General features: G+C 37.6%; 1 protein-coding gene across 1 annotated transcript in view; it reads right to left on the bottom strand.

Annotated features, from left to right (window-relative positions):
- The window catches only part of LOC102750133 (uncharacterized), a 104,898-nt gene that overhangs the window by 43,443 nt on the left and 43,002 nt on the right, over nucleotides 1–18,453 (bottom strand). The window contains exons 8-10 of the transcript XR_004075055.2: nucleotides 15,786–15,902; nucleotides 8,369–9,262; nucleotides 6,952–7,006 (exon numbers count right to left, since the gene is read on the bottom strand). The gene's annotated coding sequence lies outside the window, so the exon portion shown is untranslated. The remainder of the gene's footprint in view (nucleotides 1–6,951; nucleotides 7,007–8,368; nucleotides 9,263–15,785; nucleotides 15,903–18,453) is intronic.

The following is an 18,453-nucleotide window of genomic DNA, read 5'->3' as shown; positions in this document are numbered from 1 at the left end:
GGGTCAGAGGCAGAAGCAGGCTCCCTGCCGAGCAGGGAGCCTGATGCGGGACTCGATCCAGGGACTCCAGGATCATGACCTGAGCCGAAGGCAGTCGCTTAACCAACTGAGCCACCCAGGTGCCCAGATTTTATTTATTTTAGAGAGAGATTACGTACCTGCACAAGAGTGAGTGGAGGGAGGGGCAGAGGGGAAGGGGTGGTAGCCAAATCCTAAGGGGACGCATCTCCCGGTAAGGGCTCCCATGCCTGGGGTGCTTGGTGTGGGGATCTGTTTGTTTTCCCCTCTACATGCCTGTAGAGTCCCTCTGTTCTGTAGACAGTCCTGTGGGTCCATTTAGCTCCCAACTGAATCCCTACCCTGCTACCCTCTTCAATGTGGCCTATTCCTTACATTTAGCTGTGGAGAGTCTGTTCTGCCAGTCTTCAGGTCATTTTCTAGGTTATTTACACTGATGTGGGTGTTACCTAGTTTGTATCCATGAGACGAGGTGAGCTTAGGGCCCTCCTACTCTGGCATCTTTCCCAGAAGTCTTCACCTAAGTATTGTTGACAACTTTTACTTATATTTGACATTTTGAAATAAAGTCTGTATATGTGTATATGTATGTATGTGTGTGTGTGATGTGTTTGGGTATGTACAGACTCAATGAAATTCATTATCTACAAATGTAGGCTTCTACAAGTATACTGGTAAGGAAAATATCACAAGCAGTGTTACCATCAGGGCTGTGACTTTAAAAGTCACAGTAAATTTCTGAATAAAAGTACAGTCTTTTCTCAATCATTCTCAAGCATTCCTGGAAGACTAAGAGTAAAACCATGCAGTAATAGTAACATAGATAAATTAAGCAGTTTGTAAAAATCATGCAAAAATAATGCTTTATGTGAGAAGTTCTAGACCCAGATTATTATAAACAAATTTTTTCCCCAGGTATGGTCTTCATTTTGCAGGTCATAGAACAATTATTTGCTGTGTACTGCAGAGCATCTAGATTAGAAGTTAGCAAGCTACTGCCCACCAACTGTTTTTGTAAATAAAGCTTTACTGGAACGCATCTACATTCAATTGTTTATAAATTATCTTTGCCTACTTTCACGCGACAGTGGCAGAGTCAAATAACCAATGGAGACCATCTGGCCCAGAAATCTTAGTATTTACTGTCTATCCCTTTATAGAAAAATCATCTACCCTATAATCAAGATCCATCATGTCAGTCCTTCAATAGCTAGACGACCTCACCCTCAACTCAGTTATTTTAACATTCAAAAGCACACAGATGTATTTCTAAAACATCCTCTAGGGAGAACCATTGCCCCTACAGAGAATCAATGATATAGCTATTCAATAAACATCTAATTAAAAATTCTACTTCTTCCAGATGTGGAAAGTTCAATATATAATTGTGCCCATTTTAACAACCAAAAATACTTCAGATAAGATAAAAAAATCATAGTTTCCTTTAAATTCATCACAGAGCTAAAGACACAAGGAAATTTAAATGAACTAACTGTAAAATGTGTCAAGCACTCCTTAACAGATATTTGGGGAGCTCCTGTCCACAGCAGGGATTAAACTAAATGCTAATTCCTTTAAAGGTAAATAGTCCAACCATTCCAATTAAAAGACAATGTCAAGACAACAAAAAAAAAGTAAGTTTCAACTATACGTTCTTTACAAGAAATGTACTTTAAATATAAAGACACAGATAGGTAAAGTTGTGGAGGAAGATATACCATACAAATACTAAGCATAAGAAAACCTCTGTACCTGTATTAATATAAGACAACAGACACATGAAAAGATGCTCAATATCACTGATCATCAGGGAAATACAAATCAAAACTACAATGACATATTACCTCATACCTGTCAGAATGGCTAACATCAACAATGCTAGAAACAACAGGTGGTGGCTAGGATGTGGTTAAAGGGGAACACCTGTGCACTGTTGGTGGGAATGCAAACTAGTGTAGCCACTCTGGAAAACAGTCTGGAGGTTCCTCAGAAAGTTAAAAATAGAACTACCTATGACTTTTGCAATTGCACTACTAGGTATTTACCCAAAGAACACAAAAATACTAATTCAAAGGGATACATGCACCGTGATGTTTTATAATAGCCAAATTATGGAAATAGCCCAAGTATCCATCAACTGATGAATGGATAAAGATGTGGTATATAGACACAATGGAATATTACTCAGCCACAAAAAGAATGATATCTTGCCATCTGCAACAACACGGATGGAGCTAGAGAATATTATCCTAAGCGAAATAAGTCAGTCAGAGAAAGAAAAATACCATATGATTTCACTCATATGTGGAATTTAAGATACAAAACAAACAAACAAAGGGGAACAAAAAGAGGAAGGCAAACCAAGAAAGAGACTCTTAAGTGTAAAGAACAAACTGATGGTTACCAGAAGTGAGGTGGGTGGGGAGACTGATAAAATAGGTGATGGAGAATTAAGGAGGGCACTTGTCAAAATGAGCATCAGGTGTTGTACGGAAGTGTTGAATCACTATATTGTACACCTGAAACTAATATTACACTGTATGTTAACTGACTGGAATTTAAATAAAAACTTAAAAAACAAAGAAGAATGTAAAATGGTGGAGGAAGATATACCCATACAAATACTAAGCAAAAGAAAGCCTATGTACTTGTATTAATACAAAACAGAGATCAAGACAAAGACTAGTATAAGAAACAAAGAGGATATATTCATCAAGAAGACACAGAAATCCTAAATGTGTAGAGATTTAACAACAAAGCACCAAAATATATGAAGCAAAAACTAAAAGAACTAAAGGAAGAAATGGACAAATCCACAGTCAGATTTGGAAATTTTAACATCTTTCTCTCAGCAACTAACAAAACAAGTAGATAAAATGGCAGTAATGATAGAGAGGATTTATATACATCACTATCAAGTACCTTGACAAAACTGATACCACACCCAACTGTCAAGAATACCACACCAAACTGTCAAAAGATGAGCTGAAAAGAGCTGAACTATCAGTTGTCAGAAAAACTAAGACAAGCCAAAATGAAAGTAACAGTCAAGCTTTTAATCACTTACTAATCACTTAGTACAAAAAGAGGCTAACCCAAAGAAAGCAATGGCTCCCCCACAGTTCTATGTTCCCTCATGGAACAGTACCTAGAGAGGATCAGATGGATCAGCACAGATGTAGGGAATCACTTCACTGCCAACAGAGTACCAGACAAAAGGATGAAACAAAGATGAACAATCTGTTCAACAAAGATGAACAATCTGAGTATTAATAAGAACAGTAACTGCTATGGACTGAAACTTATCAAATATATTTAAATCTTCAAGTTCATGATAATAATTTAAAAGGATAACTTAGGATAAACTTTGGAAGATGCTGAAAAATGAGTAAAAGCAAGCTTTTATTCTACCTTTTTTACAGGTGCTATACTTCAGAGTAACCAAGACACTGATGAAAGGATGGTTCCCTTTACAGAAGTATTCCAACTAATAATTACATAAGAAATAAGAGAACTAGAATATCATTTTGTAACTCTGATAAAATGATAAATTCCAAGTAAAGATACAATGGCTGCTAATATCACATAAAGGAAAACAACCAAATGTTATGCAGCACACACCATTATGTATGAAAGATTAGTGCAAACAAGCAAAACCACAAAAAAACCTGAACCTGATCAAGCCTCTAGAATTAAATACCAGTTTAGAAGAAATACAGGAACATGCAAAATGACACCACACATATACAATCAACAAAATCCAGAATACAGGTAACTCTGAAGAAAACCATTTCTGGAACAAATAAACTGCAAGAAAAGAGAAAGAAAGATTAAGAAATATATCACACTATTACACTAAATCGACACTGTTTGGATCTTAATTCTAACAAATATTTATGGACAATGGGAGAAATGTGAACACTGACTTGCTATTTCATAACATTAAGAAAGTATTAAAGGTGGGTTTTTTTATAATGATGATATTGTGGTTATTTTTTTTTTTTAAGATTTGATTTATTTATTTGAGAGAGAGGGAGTGCACGCGAGCAGTGGGGAGAGAGAGAGAGAATTTGAAGCAGACTCCACACTGAGCTCAGAGCCAGACACCGGGCTCAATCCCACGACCGCAAGATCATGACCTAAACTGAAACCAAGAGTCAGACATTTAGCCGACTAAACCACCCAGGGGCCCCATGGTTAAGTTTTTTAAGTAAAAAGTTCTTATCGTTAGATACACATAAAATATTTGTGGATGAAATACATATCTGGAATTTACTTCAAAATAATCCATTTTTTTGGTGGTGAGAGGGAGTAGTGGATCTATAGATGAAACATGTTTAGTTATAAATTGATATTTGTTGAAGCTTAGGGATGGGTAGGGTATATGGGGAAGCATTATACTTTTTAGTTTCATACATGTTTGAATTTTTCTATAAGAAGTTAAAAAAAAAAAAGACTTGAAAGATAGATTCCAAATATGAACCATGATTCAGTCTAAGGAGGTTTTTTGAGTAACTGTTATTTTCTTCATCATTTTTTTTTGTATTTTCTAAGTCATACCAACAAACATGCACTACTTTGATATCAGAAAACAAGGAAATAATAGCTTTGTGAAATTTAAAAAAAGGACATGCAACGGTTAAAAAAAGTCTCAATAAATTCTGAGAAAAAAGAATAACAATAAAAAGATAAACTCTAAGACCTTTTCTTTTTTTTTTTTTTTAACTTGGCTAATGGAGAAAAAGATGGGGAAGGGGAAAAATAAGGAAATGCACCCATTTATTATTCAAGAGTTGTGATTCAGGTAGAATTTATATCAGAAACATTAAAATAAACTAAAAGTAGGCCACTTCTAGAAATTTGCCCCAAAGATAAACATCTACAAATAGAAACCATATACACTGTTATTGATTGCTATATTATATAATGGCAAAATACTGGGGGAAAAAACTCAAATGCCCGCTCATGGAAGACTAGGTGAATAAACTCTTACACCCACACAACAGAATAGATAATTATAAAACAGAGTAAGAATAATGTCTGCAGGCTGCTAAGAATGATCTCCAGGATACATTAAACATGTGAGGGAAGAAAAAGGTGTAGTGTAGTGTACACAGAATACTCCTTTTTTAGTTAGGAATGGAGATGTAAAAAATACATGTATACATGTAAGTGTACATACATATACATACACATAAACATATTCATTTAAAAGAAAAATAGAAGAATACACCAAAGAAAAGTACAGGTAGTTATTATCTACACAGAGAAAAAGGAAACAGGCTGAAGGGGACAGGAATGAACACTGGCCTTCTCTGAATTCACCTTGTTCTATAGTTTTGATTTTGGAGATAAGTAAATATTTTATATAATTTTAAAATAAAATTAAATCAAAGTGGGGGAAAAACAATCACTAAAAGTAGAAAGCAAGATGAAACAAATGAGCCTAACTGTAGGATAGGTCATATCCTATTGAAGTCTTGTTTTTCTGTATTCAGATAGTAAAAATATTGGTATTGTTAGTTTGAAACTCTCTCTCCCAATTCAAAAGAAGGCAGAAAAGAAGGAAAAGGGAATAGGGAACAGATGGGACAAGACAATGGATCTGACCCAAACCACATCAATGATCACACTAAATATAAATTGTATACTTAATTGTAAGACAGAAGTTGTCAAACGGGATAAAAACACAAGATCCAACTAAAGGCAGCCAACAAGAAATGCACTCCAACAACAGAACATAAATAGGTTAAAAATAAAAGGATAGAAAAAGATATTTCATGATAACACTAATGAAAAGAAAGCTGGAATGGCAACATTAAATATAAGACAAAGTAAATGCTCAGAGCGTCAGTACTACCAGGGATAAAGAAGACCATTTCATAATGATAAAGGGATCAATTCACCAACAGGATGTATTACCTGAAACTTTTATGTATCTAATAACAGAGCTTCAAAATACATGAAGGAGAAACTTACAGAAATTATGAGAAAGAAATAAATGCAACAGACAGAAAATCAGTAAAGGTACAGAGGATTTCAACAAGACTACACACCTACATTACCTAGCTGACATTTATGGAACTCTCTACCCAACAATAGCAGAATACAGTCTTTTCAAGTGCACACCAAACATTTACTAAGACCACACATTTTGGGTCACAAAACTACTCTTAATAAATTCTAAAGGATTCAAGTCATAAAAAGTATATTCTCTGAACACAATGGAATGAAATTAGAAATGAGTAACAAAAAGATCTCTGGAAGATCCTCATAATACCTGAAAACTAAATAACATATTTCTAAATAAACCATAAGTCAAAAGAGGAAATCAAAAGGAAAATTAGGAAGGAATTCAAACTGAAGGCAGAATAAATAAGATTGGCAAGTGATAACTTTTGAGTTGGGCCTATGATGGTTCATTATACTTTTGTGCACGTTTGAAAATTACCAAACAGGGGCACCTGGAGTGGCTTAGTTGGTTAAATGTCAGGCTCTTGATCTCAGCTCAGGTCATGATCTCAGGATCATGAGTTTGAGCCCCACCTCAAGCTCTGAGCTGGGCATGGAGCCTGCTTAAGATTCTCTCTCTCTCCCTCTCCCCCTCCCTCCCCACCCCACCGCCCCTCTCTGTCTTAAAAAAAAAATTACCAAACAGAAAAAGTTAAAAAAGAATGCTGCTGTGTCAGAAATAACACAATATCATCTCCTTTTTAATTTTATGAGTCTCAAATCCATTCTTCCTCAATTTAACTACTGTTGGGAAGTATCTACCACAATTAACTGCACATATTCCCTGTTCCCAATCTACAGAAAATTGCCTTGCCACCTCCATCATTTGAGAAAGCTTAAGTAGGAAATTTCAAAGAGAAAACAAAGATTCCTACATCCTGAAAAACTAAAGGCATTTAGGGAAACAGAGGAAACATCTACTCACCTTGGACTTTGCTTTTGAATGTATAACAGCCATTTTTTCCTCCTCTGGGCCCTACTCTCAGGAAAAGAAAATGGAATCATGAGATAGTAGACCTTTCTTAGGACATACTCTAAATTAGAACACATGCTCTTACCCACCCAGCCCCCCAATCTACCCCTCATTTACCCAAGAGGAAAGTCAGAAGGAGAGTAGAACAGTTCTGCACTTTGTTTCAGAAAGAAGGTCCAAGACCACAGCTGTCTTGGGCAAGAATTTACTGCTGGATTCAAAACTGTCCACTGGAGATAGAGCCCTGCAGTGAAATACTACAGGTACTCAATCTTCATTCAGGGGCTCAAACTTCTGACTTCTTTCCTTCCTGTCACCTTTCTGCATTCAACATTCTTAAGGCTGTAAGGTGAGAGGACACCTGGAAGCCAAAAGGAAACCTACATCTACAATCCCAGTGTGAACTAAGAATGGATACAGAAATGAAGCAATACAGGCCATGTGTGAAGGGGGACCACTGAGGTCAGAAGAGAAAGAAGTCAAGTTCTGTGAGGACAAAGCCACATGGGACTCATGACACATAGGCAGACTCAGTCCCAGAATGAACCCCCAAAATACAAAAACCCAATTTTATCTCTGTACCTCACTAAACTCCCATAAGATCACAGACTATAAAATATACAAATGACTAGACAAAGTCACACACGTTTCCATGGTCACACAGAGTCACCATCGCCAAATTAGTATTACACCTCAGACCACCTTTTATCTTAAACAAAATTCAATCATAAACAGAGCATACACACAATCACCCAAGCACATCCAAGCACCCTGTCAGGGATACACATGGCCAAAAACACCCTTTCACAGCAGCACTTTTACTCTCTTCACACAGTCATGAAAGCGGCACACTCACAGTCCCAACAGTCACACATATGGCATACACACAGCCATCCAATCAGAAAAATACAACCAAGTACCAGGTCAAAAAAACAAGTGGTCACAAACACCGTGCCACAGCAACACTCTCATAACACCTCAAAGTCACAGACAAACTTCAGTAATACAATACACAGTCGCATACACAACCTCAAAGTGACCCAAGTACATCCAAACACCCTGTCACACAGCTCAGTCACAAGCAAACCCCCAGTCACATACGAGGTACACACACAATCACACTGTCACATAGGCACATTCCCAGTCAGTTAAGCACGCGGTCACAAACACATGGTCACAGCAGTATTACTACACTCTCAGTCACAACTCACCCTCACACAAACGCTTACACACGAAACCACAGTCGCACACGTCCATTCGCCCACACCAATAACAGGCAGGCTGTCTCACAACACAAAACGGCAGGAGACCGTCACACACGCAATTCCAGCGACGCTTCCGCCCCGGCATTCCGGACATCCTCACCTAGACAAAAGGTGCGGTTCAGGATCCAGGATCTGGCGCCCGGGGTCCAAGCCCCGATTTCGGGTTCGCCCGCCCAGCCGGAGCCGGGCCAAGCTTCTCCACAGACGCTGTCCTCCCCACGCGAGGTCCCCAAATCGCGCGAACAAACGGAAATGAAGCCGCATTGGGGAAGCGGTGACTCTGGGAAATGTAGTCCAACGCCGGGAAGGCTGTAGGCTGGCCGGCCAGGACGCTAGGATATGCGCTTTACTAACCCTCCGCGAGGTTCCCGGACTCCGCGGCTAAAACCCGCTCGCGCAACGGCCGCGCCGCGGGTGTTTCTGGGAGTGCCCGCCTGCGCTCAGTGCGCAGGCGTCGGGCGCGCGCTCCTGGGTTGTGGCCTGAGACTGCCAGTTTTGAGTTGTCCCAGGGTCCTACCAGATCCGGAGAAGGTGGGACGGACCATCAGGCGGGCAGGTGCGGGGGAGGAGCTGGAGCTGAGCCAGGGATCAGACAGAGCCTCAGACTCAAAGAGACCGCCTGTGTGCCTTACCAGGCCCTTTGGAGTGTGTGAGACAACGGGAGACGTTGTAGGGCGGACTGGGAGTCCCTCGGCGGCTGGATGTGTGGTTGTATTTCTGCCTGGTGTGATTCTCCATGCCGTTGGTGTGAGGTGGTTCGTACTCGAAGCGGCCTGGTAATGACATAACTGTGGGATTGTCTGATGGAGGAAGGGACCTCTGCTGTTTTGGTTTGTTTTGTGTTCATAATTGAGAGTGGTTGCGTGAGTGGTGATGATCTGTTACGCAAATGTGCTTTTCTCGTGCCTTTATTTCAGAGTGTCTGTAGGAGTTTGACTGCCAGAAGAGCGGGAGGTCTTCCCGATGGATGGTCAAGTTATTTCTTTCTTGGACACTAATTTGATCGGGAAAAAAAGGTTATCAATTTATCTAGCAAATAATTTAGACATGATTTTTCTATTGGATCAAATATACGTGTTATGGGGAAGAACGCAAAATCAACAGTTTTTTTCGTTGTCAAGAAACATGATTTTAAAGCCAGTCCTAGCTTAACTGCTTATTTCCTCTGGCACATCCCCGCAAAGTGGGCATCCATTCTCTTCTATTATGGGGACATTATTGGGTAAGGTTGAGAGGCCATCGACTAATAAAATAATTAAATAACTTTATATATAAGAAGATTTGACCTTGGCTCATGGAGAGAAAATGAAGGTCTTGGTTTCAGCTCGGGCCATGATCTCATGGGTTGTGGGAAGGAGACCTGCATCAGGCTCCAGGGGAGCTGGCTTGAGCATTCTGTCCCTCTGCCCCTTCCCCACACAGGCGCAGGCGAATGTGTGTGTGCTCTCTAAATTTTTTTTTTTTAATTCTCCTCTATACTAAGGTCATAATTTTTCGTTTTCTATATTCTTAAAGCTTTATAGTTTTGCCTTACACATTTTTTTGTTATAAAATCTCTTGGAATCGATCTCTTTCTGTAGGACAAAAGTGGGGTGCAATTTGTGTGTTTGTGTGTATACCAATTGTCTCACATTATAAAAAGGCTATCCTTTCCCATCTTACCAACAGTCATAAATTAGGTTATCATATATATATATGGGACTGTTAGGGGGCTCTATTCAATTCTGTTGGTCAATTTATTATTCCCTGCAGTATATACTTATATATACATATTCTTAATTAACATAGTATTATAATTTTAGTATAACACAAAGACCTATTTGGGACCTTTTTAATCCTCTTCACTATATAACTCTTTTACTATTCCCTTTATTTTTTATTCTTTATTATTTCTTTGCTTTCTTTCAGTTTATTCTGCCATTTTTTCTCACATTTTAAGTTGGGTAGTTAGTTTTTATACTTATAAATTCTTAAGGTTATAACTTTTCCTTTATGTACTACTTTGGCTGCATCCTACAGATTTTGGTATATGTAGTAGTCTCATCATTCAGTTTTAAATACTTCTTTTTAAATTTGTGCTGATTTTTTCACCCATAAATAATTTGGAAGAATCTTTCTTAAGCATATAGATTTTTTTCTAATTATCCTTTGATGACTCATATCTAACATAATTTTGTGGGCAATGGAGTTGGTCTATATAAAATTGGTCCATTGAAATTTTTTCAGATTTGCTTTATGGCCTAATATATGTCTAAGTTTTCTGAATATTCAGTATGTCCTAAAAAATGATTTGTCTTCTGCAGTTATTAGTATAGTATATTTTTTAAATGTATCCATTAGATAAAGTTTGTAAATTTTTTGTCCAAATCCTCTATAATCATACTGATTTTTGTCTCTTAAATATCAGTTACTAAAAGAAATATGCACAATCTCCCATTGTGGCTGTGATGTTATTTTTCCTTGTCATTTCACTAATTTTGGCTTAAATGTATGTATTTTTAGTAACACATACATTTAGAATTTATATAAATTCTTGGAGATTTAAACATCATTATGTGCTGATCTTTTTATAATAATGCTTTTATTTAAAGTCTATTTTATTCAATATTAATATAGCTACTTCAGCTTTCTTTTGATTAGTATTTTGACTGATGTTTTTTCTGTTCCCTTATTTTCAGCCTTTCTGTATAATTATTTCAATGTATATCTTGACAATAGCATATAATTATATTTTATTTATCCAGTCAGACATTTACTGACATATTTGTATTTATTTCTACCATTTTATCACATCACTATATATGTTATATGTAACTTTTTTAAAAAGATTTTATTTATTTGAGAGAGAGAGAAAAACAGCGTTAGAGGGGAGAGGGTCAGAGGGAGAAGCAGGCTCCCCGCTGAGCAGGGAGCCCAACGTGGGACTCAATCCCGGACCCTGGGATCATGACCTGAGCCGAAGGCAGTCGCTTAACCGACTGAGCCACCCAGGCACCCTCTGTGTAACTTTTTAATGTTTTCATTTCCCCGCCTTTATTCCTTCTTTAGATTGTTATCCTCTCCTTTCTTTTATGTCCTCCTCTTTTGGAAGGTATATATTCTATTTGCATTAATCTTTAACTTAGCAGGACATACTTAAGTTTTCAAAGTCTAAACTTACGAATTTTCCTGCCCAGCAGTATAATGATGTTAGAATACTTTACACCAGTCATTGCTTCTACTAATTTAAATGCTATCATTGTAGTATATTTTAGTTATATGTGTGTGTGTGCATGCACACATGTGCATATATGCATGTATGTGTACTTTTATTTCCATTTATTTTATACTAAATTTATTCCCAGGTCATAAGTTTTTGTTTCTTCAGTTTCTTCTGAGATATCTTTTTCTTCTGTGCAACTTCATCTTCTGGTTTAGGAACAATCTCCTCTCAGTAAGGATCATCTTAATGTGGCAGGGAGAACTCATGTATGGATTAATTGGAGCTCTGTAAGTTCTGCACTGCATCTTGGGGACTTTGTTCACCAGATGTGCTTGATGACCAAAGAAGCTACATTTAAATCCTTCAGTCCAACATTATTCTCGGCATTTTTAAGCATGTACAATAATAATTCAGCACTCTGTGTCCAACCCCACTGTTTGGCCTAGGTATACCTACCAACTCCACCATTGGAGTGACAGAATGGCACATGTTGCTTCTGTAAAGTGACATCCTTTAGAGACTTGGTGGCTTTTCAGATATCCACACCCTTGATGGCTTGGGCAGTTTCACCAGTGTTTTTAATATCAACATGAAGATTTGAACTCTTGATTTGCATGATTTTATGGGGTTTTCTGGGTCGAGTGAATAGGTAACCATTTTCAGAGATCACCTCAGGCCGCTTACAGAAAGAGAACTAAAATCCCCTCATTTTTAAGAAGATATTTTCACTGAATACAGAATTATGGGTTGATAGTTGTTTTTTTATATTTTCACCAACATTTTCTTATGAAAATTTCCAAACATAGAAAACTAAAAGAATTATACAATGAATACCCATGTATTCACCACCTAGATACTACAATTAATACTTTGCTACATTTGCTTTATCAAATAGTTAACTATCCAGCCATGTATTCATCCATGAATTGGTCCATTTTTTTATGTATTTCAAAGTAAGTTGCAGACATCAGTATATTTTACTCCTAAACACTTTAGCATGCATATTACTAATTAAGTTCAACATTTTGTTGTTTTTTTTTTAAGATTTTATTTATTTGACAGAGAGAGAGACAGTGAGAGAGGGAGCACAAGCAGGAGGAGTGAGAGAGGGAGAAGCAGGCTTCCCGCCGAGCAGGGAGCCCAATGCGGGGCTCGATCCCAGGACTCTGGGATCATGACCTGAGCTGAAGGGAGACGCTTAATGACTGAGCCACCCAGGTGCCCCAACATTTTGTTAGTTTTTAAGGTAAGATTTATAAACAGTGAACCACACTTACCTTAAATTTATCATTTGAAGAATGTTGTCAAATTCATACACTGTACAAACCAAAATCCTATCAAAGAAAATATCATCACACTAGAAAATTCCCTCGGGGTGCCTGGGTGGCTCAGTTGGTTAAGCGACTGCCTTCGGCTCAGGTCATGATCCCAGGGTCCTGGGATCGAGTCCCGCATCGGGCTCCCCACTCAGTAGGGGGGTCTGCTCCTCCCTCTGACCCTCTTCCTTGCTCATGCTCTCTATCATTCTCTCTCTCTCTCAATAAATAAATAAAAATCTTTAAAAAAAAAAAAAATTCCCTCAGGCTCCTTCCCAGTCAGTTTCCAGGATAATGTTGTTAAAATTCATCCATGTTATGATATGTGTGTGTGCTTATGGTGTATCTAAATAGTTCTTTTTTTTTTTTTTTTAAAGATTTTATTTATTTATATGACAGAGAGAGACAGCGAGAACAGGAACACAAGCAGGGGGAGTGGGAGAGGGAGAAGCAGGCTTCCCGCTGAGCAGGGAGCCCGATGCGGGGCTCCATCCCAGGACCCTGGGATCATGACCTGAGCCGAAGGCAGACGCTTAACGACTGAGCCACCCAGGCGCCCCTAAATAGTTCTTATTACAGAGTTGAATTCCATTGTATGGCTAATCACAGTTTCTTTATCCATTCTCCTCTTGATGGGCTTCTGGGATATTTCCACGTATTTTGCTATTATAATGCAGTTATAAACATTCTTGGATACGTCTTTTTATGAATGTATTTTTTCATATCTTTTAGATAAACACCTAGGAGCAGAATTGTTTGGATGCAGTGTATAGGTATAAGTTCAGTTTTATAAGTTTCTGTCAGAACTTTATCCAAAATAGTTGTACCATTTTACACTCCCAACAATGTATGAGAGTTCTAGTTTCCCTACATTTTCACCAACATTTAGTGCTATCATTCTGGATATGTATCTCATATTGTGTTCTGTAGTGTCTCATAGTGGTTTTAACTGACATTTCCCTAATGACTGTTGATGTTGACCATTTTTTATGTACTTATTAGCCATTTGAACATTTCCTCTGCTCAAATTTTCTGTCCATTTTTAATTGATCATATTTTCACTGTTGAGTTATATAAATTCTAATATAGCCTAGATATCAGTCCTCTATCGGACAGATGTTTTGTGAATATTTCTCCTAGCCATTGGATTTCTTGGTCATTTTTTAATAATGTCTTTTGATGGGCAAAAGGCTTTTTTATAATGTTTAATTTATCAATTTTTTTTATAGTTACTGCTTTGTGTGACTTATGAAACTTGTCTGCTGCCAAGTTTGAAAAATATTTAAATAGTTACCTATGTTTTTTTCTGAAAGCTTTATAATTGCAGTTTTTTATATTAGGTCTAGGACTTATTTTGCAATAATTTTTGTTCATGGTGTTAGATAGGGGTTGAGATTCTTTTCTTTCCTATATAGATATCAATTTTTTTTCAATATCATTTTGTTACAAATTGTATTTTCAACAGTAGAAGTCTTGGTCCTTTGTTGAAAATTAAATGACTGTTGTATTAGTCTTCCCCTGCTGCAGTGACCAATTCCCACAAATTTCATGATTTGAAAAAAACACAAATTTATTATCTTACAGTTCTGTAGGTCAGAAGTCCAGTATGGGTCTCATCACACTAAAATCAAATAGCCGCAGGGCTGTGTTATTTTCTGGAGGCTTTAGGGGAGAATCTGTTTCCTGCTTATTTGGGTTATTGGCAAAATTTACTTATGTCTATAGATCTGAGATCTTCATTTTCTTATTAGCTGTAAGCTGAGAACTGTTACCAGCCTAGAGGCTGCCACCTGACTTAGCTCATGGCCCTCTCCCTCCATCTTTAAAGCCAGCAACAGCGGGTTTAGTATTTTTCACAACACATCTCTCTGACCTAGGTGGGAAAGAGTCTTTACTTTTCTTTCTCTTCCTAACAATTTATTTTTTATTTATTTATTTATTTTTCTCTTCCTAACAATTTAATCCTAAAGCCATTAGGTGGAACTAAGCAAGGTAGGCATACACATCAGTAAAGCCATGATGGCCCTACAGAACTGTGAGGAGTATCTGTCCAGGGAGAGTATGGCAGTGACAATGGGGTATTGATTACTTCCAGGAAGATTAATCAAATATGTTTTGTATACACATAACTATATATTTAAGGATAATAAAATGAACATTTCTTTGTCAGGGAAAGGAGTTACACTTATGAAAAGGATACAACTAGAATGAACTCAGTGGTTTTAGATTAGAATTGTATTCGTGCAAACTTATTTTCATTACAGATACATAGATATAAAAATAAGTGTAGATATAAATGTGTGTATTCAATCTATGTGTATTTATATTCACTAGATCTGTTCACTTCTAAGTGGGCCTGGGAACAGTGACACTGCAGTAGCAGTAAGCATGCTAGTACCCAGATCATGGCCTCCAAATACCATTTTCCTCACTAATAGGAACCAGGGTTCTTTTAAGATGACTGATTCCAGTCTTGAGGCAGAGCAAATACAAGATGAACCTAGAACATCTTGTATGTGAAAGTAAGGGAACGATAGGGACTGGTTATTGAAAGGCCACAGAGGGTGACTGGATGGCTTAGTCAGTTAACTGTCTGATTCTTGATTTCAGCTCAGGTCATGATCTTGGGGTCCTGGGATCAAGCCCCGCATCGGGCTCTGCACTGGGTGTGGGGTCTGCTAAAGATTCTCCCTCTCTTTCTGTCCCTCCCCCTGCTGATGCTCTCTCTCACTCTCTCAAATGAATAAAATCTTAAAAAAAAAAAAAAGGACACAGAAGTCGGATTGAAAGGGTTTCCACTTAACAAATCTGGAACAAACCTAATACTAATATAAATAATAACAGTAATAGATTATAAGCTTTGAATGAAATAGGAAATCACAAGGCTATGCTGAAGGATGGGACATTTATATCATCTCAGATTACCCCTCCCATAAAATCCTTACTAGTTACAAAGGGGAAAAGAGTAATTTTATAGTGGAGAAGGCTGGCAGACATACCTTATTAATTGATTAAAAGAATATCACCAGTAATGGGGCAAGTCATCATGTGTCCCCTGATATGCCCTGGGAAGAATGCAGATCATTTCTGTTGGCATTCCTTTCAAAATGCATAACCTGATCATGAGGAAACATCAAAGAAAACCAAATTAGAGAGACATTCTCCAAAGACTGACTTATAGTCATCAAAAGTATCAAGATTATAAAAGTCAGGGCAAGACAAAAACTGTTTCAGACTAAAGGAGATTAAAGGGACAGGACATTTGAACACAGTGTGTGACTCTGAACTGGATCCTTTAGTACAAATGACATTGGCACACTTGGTAAAACTTGGATGGGATCTAATGTAGATGGTAGTAATGTATTAATCTTAATTTCTTTTTTTAAGATTTGCACAAGCAGGGGGAAGGTCAGGGGGAGAGGGGCAGGGGAGAAGCAGATTCCCCGCTGAGCAGGGAGCCCAACATGGGGCTTGATACCAGAACCCCAGGATCATGACCTGAGCCGAAGGCAGATGCTTAACCAACTGAACCATCCAGGTGCCCCTTAATGTTAATTTCTTGATTCTGATCATTGTATTGCAGTTACATAGGGACATGTCTTTGTTTGTAGGAAATACCTAGCATCTTCAGGGGTGATGTGGCATTAGGTCAGCAATTTACTCTCGAATCGTTCAGGGAAAAAAAGTTCTTTGTACTAAATTTTCAACTTTTCTCTAAGTTTGTGATTGGATAGATGTATTAAAAAAAAAAAGTATGGGGTGATATTTAAAAATACCTTGTGAATTATATTTCTAATCTTTTTTTTTTTAAGATTTTATTTATCGATTTGACAGAGAGAGAGAGTGAGAGGGAACACAAGCAGGGGGAGTGGAGAGGGAGAAGCAGGCTTCCTGCCGAGCAGGGAGCCCGATGCGGGGCTTGATCCCAGAACCCTGCAATCATGACCTGAGCTGAAGGCAGATGCTTAACGACTGAGCCACCCAGGCATCCCTATATTTCTAACCTTAAAATAGTTTTTAAAATTCACATTGAAGCTCCATAGGCTTTTGTCATGCTTGTATATATTGATGCCTCCAAACTGTGGTTATTCTTGGCTTTTGATGAATCTTAAGATGGTTCCCCCACAAGATGCTTGACCTTGTTTAACTGGAGATTTCTAGTATGACTTGTCTGGAGCTACTAAGTAAGCCTGATTTTTCATGGTTTCTTTTCACCCATCACCCACCTTGGCCATTTCAGAATTCTACTCTCTTCCAGGAAGAAATGATCAAGTCCCAAGTGAGTTTTTTTTTTTTTTTTAAAGATTTTATTTATTTATTTGACAGTGAGAATGAGAGAGCATGAGAGGGGGAGGGTCAGAGGGAGAAGCAGACTCCCTGCCGAGCAGGGAGCCTGATGCGGGACTCGATCCCGGGACTCCAGGATCATGACCTGAGCCGAAGGCAGTCGTTTAACCAACTGAGCCACCCAGGCGCCCCCCAAGTGAGTTTTAAATGATGTGGGTTTGTTTTACTATTTTATTCTGCACTGCAGAGAAAGTAGGTCAATAATCTCAACAATAAGATGAAAAACCCTAAGTGGATAGAAATCAGTCAGGAAAAAATAAAAATTAGTAAGACCAGGAGAAAACTGCAATTAAAATATACAGAAGAAATAAGTTAATTTAGAATTAAGCTTTAAATTTAAATCTGACTTTCAAAGGAAAAACAAATTAGGATATAAAATTAGCAAAATTCATTACATAGTTTTATCTTGTCTTTCATTTATAAGCTAATTAATTTCTCAGAGGAAAATAAACAGTTTTCATGGGCACAAAGTAACTTGCTTTGGCATAATTTTGAAATTGTGATCCATAGTTTTCCCTATACCCTCTTTACTTTGGTCTCAAAAAATGAGTAGTTTCTCCTATCAAAGATACTGATTATCTTTTCTATTCTTGATCCCATTTTTCCTATGCCTTCTAGAACATTTCTTCATCAGTTAATACTTAAATATATCAAACAGTTCTTTATTGCCTCATTCCTCTTTCTTCTGTCATTTTCCATATCCTGGGAGAAAAACAATTCTATGTGTCCCCGTTAATTAATTCTAATAGTACAGAGGTTAAGCAGACTTTGTGGAGGTAAAAGGGTTTCAATCCTGGCTCCATCACTTTATGTGTGACCATGAGCTAGTTATAGTTACTTAAGCTGTCACTACTTAGTTTTATCGCCTAAAAATGAGACAAAATCCTTGCTTAGATGGTGGTTTTTGAGAATTAATGAGTTGTTACATGTGATTGGTGCCATTATGTGTTCAATTGATGTTTGCCTCATTTCTTTGTCAGAAGCAGTACTAACTTAGGTCTTGGTGATATCTATCTCATCCCATTTGTATTATTTTTGTTAGAAAGTCTTCAAAGTATGGGATATGTGGATGCCTCCTTATTTCCATTACAAATGAAGATTTTTCTTATTCCACATTCTTTTGGAAGTTAGGTTTTTGGGTTTTTTGTTGTTGTTGGTGGTGGTGGTTTGTTAGTTTTATGAGAGGGGAAGTTAAAATCTGGTCTTCATAACTTTTTTTAAGAAATCTGAACTATCTTCCTCAGCATCATCATATCATTTTCTCATGATGGCAATTAAAATTCTCTGACAACTTAAAAACGATGTTCCAACAATGAATCA

Source organism: Leptonychotes weddellii, chromosome 16 (assembly GCF_054177405.1).
Source record: "Leptonychotes weddellii isolate Sample4059 chromosome 16, ASM5417740v2, whole genome shotgun sequence".
In the NCBI taxonomy this organism is placed as follows: Eukaryota; Metazoa; Chordata; class Mammalia; order Carnivora; family Phocidae; genus Leptonychotes; species Leptonychotes weddellii.
This window is presented reverse-complemented; position numbering and strand designations above follow the sequence as displayed.